The sequence below is a fragment of the Arachis hypogaea genome, chromosome 16 (genome assembly GCF_003086295.3).
Source record: "Arachis hypogaea cultivar Tifrunner chromosome 16, arahy.Tifrunner.gnm2.J5K5, whole genome shotgun sequence".
NCBI lineage: Eukaryota > Viridiplantae > Streptophyta > Magnoliopsida > Fabales > Fabaceae > Arachis > Arachis hypogaea.
The window spans coordinates 81,026,070-81,036,287 of NC_092051.1; the positions used below are offsets into that span (position 1 = coordinate 81,026,070).

The 10,218-nt window shown below is 39.2% G+C and overlaps 1 non-coding gene across 1 annotated transcript; it reads left to right on the top strand.

Moving 5' to 3' along the window:
• Window positions 1-9,823: 9,823 nt before the first annotated feature.
• LOC112760203 (small nucleolar RNA R71) lies at window positions 9,824-9,931 on the top strand. Its single transcript, XR_003180655.1, has one exon. It is a non-coding gene; the product is annotated as a small nucleolar RNA R71 (small nucleolar RNA).
• The last annotated feature ends 287 nt before the right edge of the window (window positions 9,932-10,218 follow it).

Here is a 10,218-nt window from a genome sequence, read left to right on the forward strand (position 1 = left end):
GTTCCTCCTATGGTAAGCTGTATGTTGGTGGATCACCGTTGTCAATGGCTACCATCCGTCCTCTCAGTGAAAATGGTCCATGTGCACTGTCACCACACGGCTAATCATCTGTCGGTTCTCACTCATGCTGGAATAGGATCCATTGATCCTTTTGTGTCTATCACTACGCCCAACCCTTGTGAGTTTGAAGCTCGTCACAGTCATCCAATCCCTGAATCCTACTTGGAATACCACAGACAAGGTTTATACTTTTTGGATTCTCAAGAATGCTGCCAATGGATTCTAGCTTATACCACGAAGACTCTGATTAAGGAATCCAAGAGATACTCATTCAATCTAATATAGAACAGAGGTGGTTGTCAGGCACGTGTTCATAGGTTGAGAATGGTGATGAGTGTCACGGATCATCACATTCATCATATTGGAGTGCGAATAAATATCTTACACAGAAACAAGCGTGTTTGAATGGAAAACAGAAGTGATTGCATTAATTCATCGAGACACAGCAGAGCTCCTCACCCCCAACAATAGAGTTTAGAGACTCATGCCATTAAAAAGTACAAATTTCAGATCTAAAATGTCATGAGATACAAAATAAATCTCTAAAAGTTATTTAAATACTAAACTAGTAACCTAGGTTTACAGAAAATGAGTAAACTATGATAGATAGTGCATAAATCCACTTCTGGGGCCCACTTGGTGTGTTCTGGGGCTGAAACATGAGCTTTACACATGCCTAGGCTGTTTCTGGAGTTAAACGCCAGGTTGTAACCTATTTTGAGCGTTTAACTCCAACTTGTAACCTGTTTCTGGCGTTTAACGCTAGAATAGGGCAGAGAACTGGCATTGAATGCCAGTTTGCATCGTCTAAACTCGAGAAAAGTATGGACTATTATATATTGATGGAAATCCCTGGATGTCTACTTTCTAACGCAATTGAAAGCGCGCCATTTGGACTCCTATAGCTCCAGAAAATCCATTTCGAGTGTAGGGAGGTCAGAATCCAACAGCATCTACAGTCCTTTTTCAGCCTCTGAATCAGAATTTGCTCAGGTCCCTCAATTTCAGCCAGAAAATACCTGAAATCACAGAAAAATACAAAAACTCATAGTAAAGTCCAGAAATGTAATTTTTATTTAAAAACTAATAAAAATATACTAAAAACTAACTAAATTTTACCAAAAACTATCTAAAAACAATGCCAAAAAGCGTATAAATTATCCGCTCATCACAACACCAAACTTAAATTGTTGCTTGTCCCCAAGCAACTGAAAATCAAATAGGATAAAGAGAAGAGAATATACTATAAATTCCAAAGTATCAATGAAACTTAGCTCCAATCAGATGAGCGGGACTAGTAGCTTTTTGCCTCTTGAATAGTTTTGGCATCTCACTTTATCCATTGAAGTTCAGAATGATTGGCCTCTATAGGAACTTAGAATTCAGATAGTGTTATTGATTCTCCTAGTTTAGTATGTTGATTCTTGAACACAGCTACATTATGAGTCTTGGCCGTGGCCCTAAGCACTTTGTTTTCCAGTATTACCACCGGATACATAAATGCCACAGACACATAATTGGGTGAACCTTTTTAGATTGTGACTTAGCTTTTCTAGAGTCCCCAGTTAGAGGTGTCCAGGGTTCTTAAGCACACTCTATTTTTGCTTTGGACCTCGACTTTAACCGCTCAATCTCAAGTTTTCACTTGACACCTTCACGCCACAAGCACATGGTTAGGGACAGCTTGGTTTAGCCGCTTAGGCTAGGATTTTATTCCTTTAGGCCCTCCTATCCACTGATGCTCAAAGTCTTGGATCCTTTTTACCCTTGCCTTTTAGTTTTAGGGGCCATTGGCTTTTTGCTCTTGCCTTTTGGTTTAAAGAGCTTTTGGCTTTTTCTGCTTGCTTTTTCTTTTTCTCTCTTTTTTTTTCTGCAAGCTTTTGTATTCACTGCTTTTTCTTGCTTCAAGAATCATTTTTATGATTTTTCAGATTATCAAATAACATGTCTCCTTTTTTATCATTCTTTCAAGAGCCAACATATTTAACATTCATAAACAACAATATCAAAAGACATATGCACTGTTCAAGCATTCATTCAGAAAACAAAAAATATTGTCACCACATCAAAATAATTAAACTAATTTCAAGGATGAATTCGGAACCATGTACTTCTTGTTCTTTTGTAATTAAAGCATTTTTCATTTAAGAGAGGTGATGGATTCATAGGACATTCATAACTTTAAGGCATAGACTCTAATCTTTATTTATTATTTAATAGAATTAATATAAATTAGGCATAGCAATAAAAGAAAAGAAACTAAAGATATAAAGACAAATGACTCTAATTTTAATACTTATATACTCTAAAAATAGATAAAAGTTTATCACAGAGTTAGGACTCAACAACCTTTGCTTTGGGAGGTGGATGCCTCTTTAGTCTGTGGGGTGCTTGGCCCTTCAAGAGATAGCTTCTAGCGCTTCAGCTCTTTCAGTTCACGCCCTTCCTCTTCTTGTTCCCTAAGCAGTTTGCAGAGCATGCTATTTTGATTTTGCTGTTCTTCCTTCAGTTGATCCATAGCTTCTTGCATCTTGGTGATAGATGCTTCTAGGAGCCCCCAGTATTCAAATTGATGAATTTCCGGGAGGAACTCCTGTGCTCTCCTCTTAATGGGGTCGTCCTGCACTTGTCCTTCCATTGACTTTTTGGTGATTGGTTGCTCAACTGAGATATACTCATCTACTCCCATTTTTACCCCAGTATCTTTACATAACAGAGAGATCTAGCTTGGGTAAGCCAATTTGGCATCTTTGATATTCTTGTTTGCAATTTTGTAAAGCTCACAAGAAATTAGCTGATGAACTTCCACTTCTTTTTCCAGCATAATGCAATGAATCATCACTGCTCTTTTGATGGTGACTTCAGAGTGGTTGCTAGTGGGCAGTATAGAGCGCCCAATAAAGTCCAGCCAGCCTCTGGCGACTGGTTTGAGATCTCCTCTTTTGAGTTGGTTTGGGACACCCTTTGTGTTGGTTGTCCATTTGACTCCAGGGAGGCATATGTCCTCTAGGATTTTGTCCAAGCTCTGATTTGGTCTCATCATTCTCCTATTAAAGGAATCTGGGTCATCTTACAGTTGAGGCAGCTTGAAGATCTCCCTTATTTTGTCAGGGTGGGTGTGAACAATCTTCCCTCTGACCAGAGTTCGATAGTCATAGAATGCGGTTCCAGCTATTCTCTGCCTGTCTGTCTGCCACAGATTAGAGTAGAATTTCTGCACCATGTTTCTTCCCACCTTTGTTTCAGGATTAGCTAGGACTTCCCAGCTCCTGTTTCGAATTTGCTCTTGGATCTCTGGATATTCGTCTTCTTTCAGATCGAATTTAACTTCCGGGATCACTGACCTTAGACCCATTATTTTGTAGTAATGGTCTAAATGTTCTTTGGTTAAGAACTTCCCTTGATTCCAAAGTGATTTTGGAATATTCTCTTTCTTGCCTCTTGAGTTGGTTTGTTTTTCCTTAGGAGCCATGATCTTGGTAGGTATTGGCTTAGTGATCACGGATAAACACACCAAACTTAGAGGTTTTCTTGTCCTCAAGCAAAAGAAAAGAAAGGAGAGGGATAGAAGGAGAGCCAAGTTCGAATTGTGGAAGAGAGGGGGAGGCCAAACGAGGATTTAAAGGGAAGGGGGTGGGTTTTCGAAAATTTTTGAAAAAGATATAATAGAAGATGTGATTTGGAAAAGATAAGTATGATAGGAAAATATGTGATTTAAAATTGAAAAGATATGAAAGACATTTGAAAAAGATAGATTTGTTCTAAAAATATTGTGAAGATAGGAAAAAGATATTGACGAGTTTGAAAAAATTTTGAAAAAGATAGATTTGTTTTGAAAAAGGATTTGAGAAGAGGTTGAAGAAGAATTGAGAAAGATTTAATTTTAGGATTAAGATATTTAAAAAATTTTTGAAAAAAAGTTTGAAAAATGAAAGTATAGGAACATGTTTATGCAAAAAAAATGGATTGAAATATGAAAACTTAAAAAAAAAATCAAGTTGGGAACAAAAACTTCCTCCCCTCCACAATCTTGGCGTTAAACGCCCAACTGCTACATGTTTTGGGTGTTTAACGCCCCTCTGTAGCTTCTGGCTGGCGTTAAACGCCAGAATTCCTTTGTCACTGGGCGTTTTTCCTGAATGCCTAGGACGCTGCAAGTATGGCGTTAAACACTGGTGCACAAAATTGTGATCATCAATGGCGCCAACAACTTGGTACGCACAATTGTAATCTCAACTCTTTATCACAACTTCACACAACTAACCTGCAAGTGCACTGGGTCGTCCATGTAATAAACCTTACGTGAGTAAGGGTCGATCCCACGGAGAATGTCGGCCTGAAGCAAGCTATGGTCACCCTTGTAAATCTCAGTCAGACGGATTCAAATGGTTATGGTGAATTGATAATAAAAACATAAATAAAATATAAACTGGGATAGAGATACTTATCTAATTCATTGGTGAGAATTTCAGATAAGCGTATAGAGATGCTTTCGTTCCTCCTGAATCTCTGCTTTCCTGCTGTCTTTATCCAATCATTCCTACTCCCTTCCATGGCAAGCTTTATGTAGGGCATCACCATTGTCAATGGCTACATCCCATCCTCTCTGTGAAAATGGTCCAATGCATTATCACTGCATGGCTAATCATCTGTCGGTTCTCGATCATACTGGAATAGGATTTACTATCCTTTTGCGTCTGTCACTACGCCCAGCACTCGCAAGTTTGAAGCTCGTCACAGCCATCCCTTCCCAGATCCTACTCTGAACACCACAGATAAGGTTTAGACTTTCCGGATCTCAGGAATGGCCGTCCATGGGGTCTAACTTATACCACGAAGATTCTAATATCTCGGACTCGGTCCTCTGTATTAGATATCTAAGAGATACTCATTCTAGCTTGTTTGCATGTAGAACGGAAGTTTTTGTCAGGCACGCATTCATAGGTGAGAATGATGATGAGCGTCATAAAATCATCACATTCATCATGTTCTTGGGTGCGAATGGATATCTTAGAATAGGAATAAGCTTGAATTGAATAGAAAAACAGTAGTACTTTGTATCAATTCATGAGGAACAACAGAGCTCCACACCTTAATCTATGGTGTGTAGAAGCTCTACCATTGAAAATACATAAGTGATGAAGGTCCAGGCATGGCCGAGAGGCCAGCCCCCATACGTGAACTAAAGATGAAACTAAAGATGTAAATACAATAGTAAAAAGTCCTATTTATGCTAAACTAGTTACTAGGGTTTACAGAAATGAGTAAATGATGCTGAAATCCACTTTCGGGGCCCACTTGGTGTGTGCTTGGGCTGAGCATTGAGCTTTACACGTGTAGAGGCTTCTCTTGGAGTTGAACGCCAGTTTATAACCTATTTCTGGCGTTTAACTCCACTTTGCAACCTGTTTCTGGCGTTTAACTCCAGAATGTAGCATGGAAGTGGCGTTCAACGCCAGTTTGCATCATTTAAACGCGAGTAAAGTATGGACTATTATATATTGCTAGAAAGTCCTAGATGTCTACTTTCCAAAGCAATTGAGATCGCGCCATTTGGAGTTCTGTAGCTCCAGAAAATCCACTTTGAGTGCAAGAAGGTCAGAATCCAACAGCATCTGCAGTCCTTCCTCAACCTCTGAATCTGATTTTTGCTCAGGTCCCTCAATTTCAGCCAGAAAATATCTGAAATCACAGAAAAACATAGGAACTCATAGTAAAGTCTAGAAATGTGAATTTTAATTAAAAACTAATAAAAATATACTAAAAACTAACTAAATCATACTAAAAACTATGTAAAAACAATGCCAAAAGTCGTATAAATTATTCGCTCATCACAACACCAAACTTAAATTGTTGCTTGTCCCCAAGTAACTGAAAATCAAATAGGATAAAAAGAAGAGAATATACTACAAATTCCAAAATATCGATGAAACTTAGCTCCAATCAGATGAGCGGGACTTGTAGCTTTTTGCCTATTGAATAGTTTTGGCATCTCGCTTTATCCATTGAGGTTCAGAATGACTGGCATCTATAGAAACTCAGAGTTCAGATAGTGTTATTGATTCTCCTAGTTCAGTATGTTGATTCTTGAACACATCTACTTTATGAGTCTTGGCCGTGGCCCTAAGCACTTTGTTTTCCAGTATTACCACCAGATACATAAATGCCACAGACACATAACTGGGTGAACCTTTTCAGATTATGACTCAGCTTTGCTAAAGTCCCCAATTAGAGGTGTCCAGGGTTCTTAAGCAAACTCTTCTTTTGCTTTGGACCTTGACTTTAACCGCTTAGTCTCAAGTTTTCACTTGACACCTTCACGCCACAAGCACATGGTCAGGGACAGCTTGGTTTAGCCGCTTAGGCCAGGATTTTATTCCTTTAGGCCCTCCTATCCACTGATCCTCAAAGCCTTGGATCCTTTTTATTACCCTTGCCTTTTGGTTTTAAGGGCTATTGGCTTTCTGCTCTTGCCTTTTGGTTTAAAGAGCTCTTGGCTTTTTTCTGCTTGCTTTTTCTTTTTCTTTTTCTTTTTTTTTTTTTGCAAGCTTTTGTATTCACTGTTTTTTCTTGCTTCAAGAATCATTTTTATGATTTTTCAGATTATCAAATAACATTTCTCTTTTTTCATCATTATTTCAAGAGCCTATATATTTAACATTCATAAACAACAACTTCAAAAGACGTATGCACTGTTCAAGCATTCATCCAGAAAACAAAAAGTGTTGCCACCACATCAAAATAATTAAACTAGTTTCAAGGATGAATTTGAAACCATGTACTTCTTGTTCTTTTGTAATTAAAATATTTTTCATTCAAGAAAGGTGATGGATTTATATTCATAACTTTAAGGCATAGACACTTAGACACTAATGATCATGTAGTAAAGGCACAAACATAAATAACATATAAGGCTCAAAAAACCGAAAAACAGAAAAAAATAGACAAGGAGATTAAGGAATGAGTCCACCTTAGTAAGGGTGGCGTCTTCCTCTCCTTGAAGAACCAATGGTGCTCTTGAACTCCTCTATGTCTCTTCCTTGCCTTTGTTGCTCCTCCCTCATGGCTCTTTGATCTTCTCTAATCTCATGGAGAATGATGGAGTGCTCTTGGTGCTCCACCCTTAGTTGTCCCATGTTGGAACTTAATTCTCCTAGAAAAGTGTTGATTTGCTCCCAATAATTCTGTGGAGGAAAGTGCATCGCTTGAGGCATCTCAGGGATTTCATGATGAGGAATTTCCTCATGATCTTGTTGAGGTCCATGATCTCTTGTTTGCTCCATCCTTTTCTTAGTGATGGGCTTGTCCTCTTCAATGAGGATGTCTCTGGCCTTAGGTACCATAGATGGTTATGGAAAACAAAAAGCAATGATTTTACCACACCAAACTTAGAAGGTTTGCTCGTCCTTGAGCAAAAGAAGAAAGAAGTGAGTAGAAGAAGAAGAAAATGGAGGAGATGGAGGTGTGTGAATGGTTCAGTCAAGGGGGTTTTAGGTGATTATGATGTAAGAAAAGGAAGGAGTGATGGTTTGAATTTAAGTGGGTGGGTGTAGGTGGGTTGTATTATGGTTTTGGAGGAGTAATGGAGGTTATTGGTGGAGGTTAATTGAGGAAGAATATTATAAAAAGGTGTGAAGATGAGAGAATAAGTGGTAGGGATCCTGTGGGGTCCAGAGATCTTGTGGGGCCAAGGACTTAACATCCCTGCTCTAATTAGGCATGTAAAACGCCCTTGCTGTGCAATCCTGGCATTTAACGCCAGACTGCTGCCTGTTTCTGGCGTTAAACGCCAGCTTGGTGCCTGTTTCTGGCGTTAAATGCCAGACAGATGCTTGTTTCTGGCGTTTAAAAGCCAGACTGTTCTCTTCCAGGGTGTGCTGTTTTCAATGCTGTTTTTCATTCTATTTTTGATTTTTCAGTAGTTTTTTTTGTGACTTCACATGATCATCAACTTAATAAGACACGAAATAGCAAAAAGAAAATAAAATATATATGATTAAATAACATTGGGTTGCCTCCCAACAAGCGCTTCTTTAATGTCAATAGCTTGACAATGAGTTCTCATGTAGCCTCATAGATAATCAGAGCAAGGTTGGAACCTCCCAACACCAAACTTAGAGTTTGAATGTGGGGGTTCAACACCAAACTTAGTGTTTGGTTATGGCCTCCCAACACCAAACTTAGAGTTTGACTGTGGGGGCTTTGGTTGACTCTGCAGTGAGAGAAGCTTTTCTTGCTTTCTCTCGATGGTTACAGAAGGAGATCCTTGACTTTTAAACACAAGGTTGTCCTCATTCAGTTGAAGGATCAATTCTCCACTGTCCATATCAATCACAGCTCTTGCTGTGGCTAGGAAGGGTCTTCTAAGGATGATGGATTCATCCTCATCCTTCCTAGTGTCTAGGATTATGAAATCAGTAGGGATGTAAAGGCCTTCAACCTTTAGTAGCACGTCCTCTACTTATCCATAAGCCTATTTTCTTGAGTTGTCTGCCATCTCTAATTAGATTATGTCAGCTTGCACTTCAAAGATTCCCAGTTTCTCCATTACAGAGAGTGGCATGAGGTTTATCCCTGACCCAAGGTCACATAGAGCCTTCTCAAAGGTTATGGTGCCTATGGTACAAGGTATTAAGAACTTTCTAGGATCCTGTTTCTTCTGAGGCAATGTCAGTTGATCCAAATCACTCAGTTCATTGATGAGCAAGGGAGGTTCATCTTCCCAAGTCTCATTACCAAATAATTTGGCATTCAGCTTCATGATTGCACCAAAGTACTTGGCAACTTGCTCTTTAGTGACATCTTCATTATCTTCAGAAGAAGAATACTCTTCAGAGCTCATGAATGGCATAAGGAGGTTCAATGGAATCTCTATGGTCTCTAGATGAGCCTCAAATTCCTTTGGTTCCTCAGAGGGAAACTCCTTGTTGATCACTGGACATCCCAGGAGGTCTTCCTCACAGGGATTCACGTCCTCTCCCTCCCTTGTAGGTTCGGCCATGATGGTTAAATCAATGGCCTTGCACTCTCTTTTTGGATTCTCTTCTGTATTGCTTGGGAGAGTACTAGGAGAAGTTTCAGTGACTCTTTTACTCAGCTGGCCCACTTGTGTCTCCAAATTTCTAATGGAGGACCTTGTTTCATTCATGAAACTTAAAGTGGCCTTAGATAGATCAGAGACTATATTTGCTAAGCTAGATGGATTCTGCTCAGAATTCTCTGTCTGTTGCTGAGTGGATGATGGAAAAGGCTTGCTATTGCTAAACCTGTTTCTTCTACCATTATTAAAGCCTTGTTGAGGCTTTTGTTGATCCTTCCATGAGAAATTTGGATGATTCCTCCATGAGGGATTATAGGTGTTTCCATAGGGTTCACCCATGTAATTCACCTCTGCTATTGCAGGGTTCTCAGGATCATAAGCTTCTTCTTCAGAAGATGCCTCTTTAGTACTGTTGGATGATTCCTTCAATCCATTCAGACTCTGAGAGATCATATTGACTTGCTGAGTCAATATTTTATTCTGAGCCAATATGGCATTCAGAGTATCAATTTTGAGAACTCCCTTCCTCATAGGCGTCCCATTATTCACAAGATTCCTTTCAGAAGTGTACATGAACTGGTTATTTACAACCATGTCAATGAGCTCTTGAGCTTTTGTAGGCGTTTTCTTTAGGTGAATGGATCCACCTGCAGAATGGTCCAATGACATTTTAGATAATTCAGACAGACCATCATAGAATATATCCAGGATGGTCCATTCTGAAAGCATGTCAGAAGGACACTTTTTGGTCAGTTCCTTGTATCTTTCCCAAGCTTCATAGAGGGATTCACCTTCTTTCTGTTTGAAGGTTTGAACATCCACTCTAAGCTTGCTAAGCTTTTGAGGAGGAAAGAACTTGGCTAAGAAAGCCGTGACCAGCTTATCCCAAGAGTTCAGGCTATCCTTAGGTTGAGAATCCAACCATATTCTAGCTCTATCTCTTACAGCAAATGGGAAAAGCATGAGCCTGTAGACCTTAGGGTCAACCCCATTGGTCTTGACAGTATCGCAGATCTCCAAGAATTCAGTTAAGAATTGAAAAGGATCTTTAGATGGAAGTCCATAAAACTTGCAGTTTTGTTGCATCAGAGAAACTAATTGAGGTTTAAGCTGAAAAT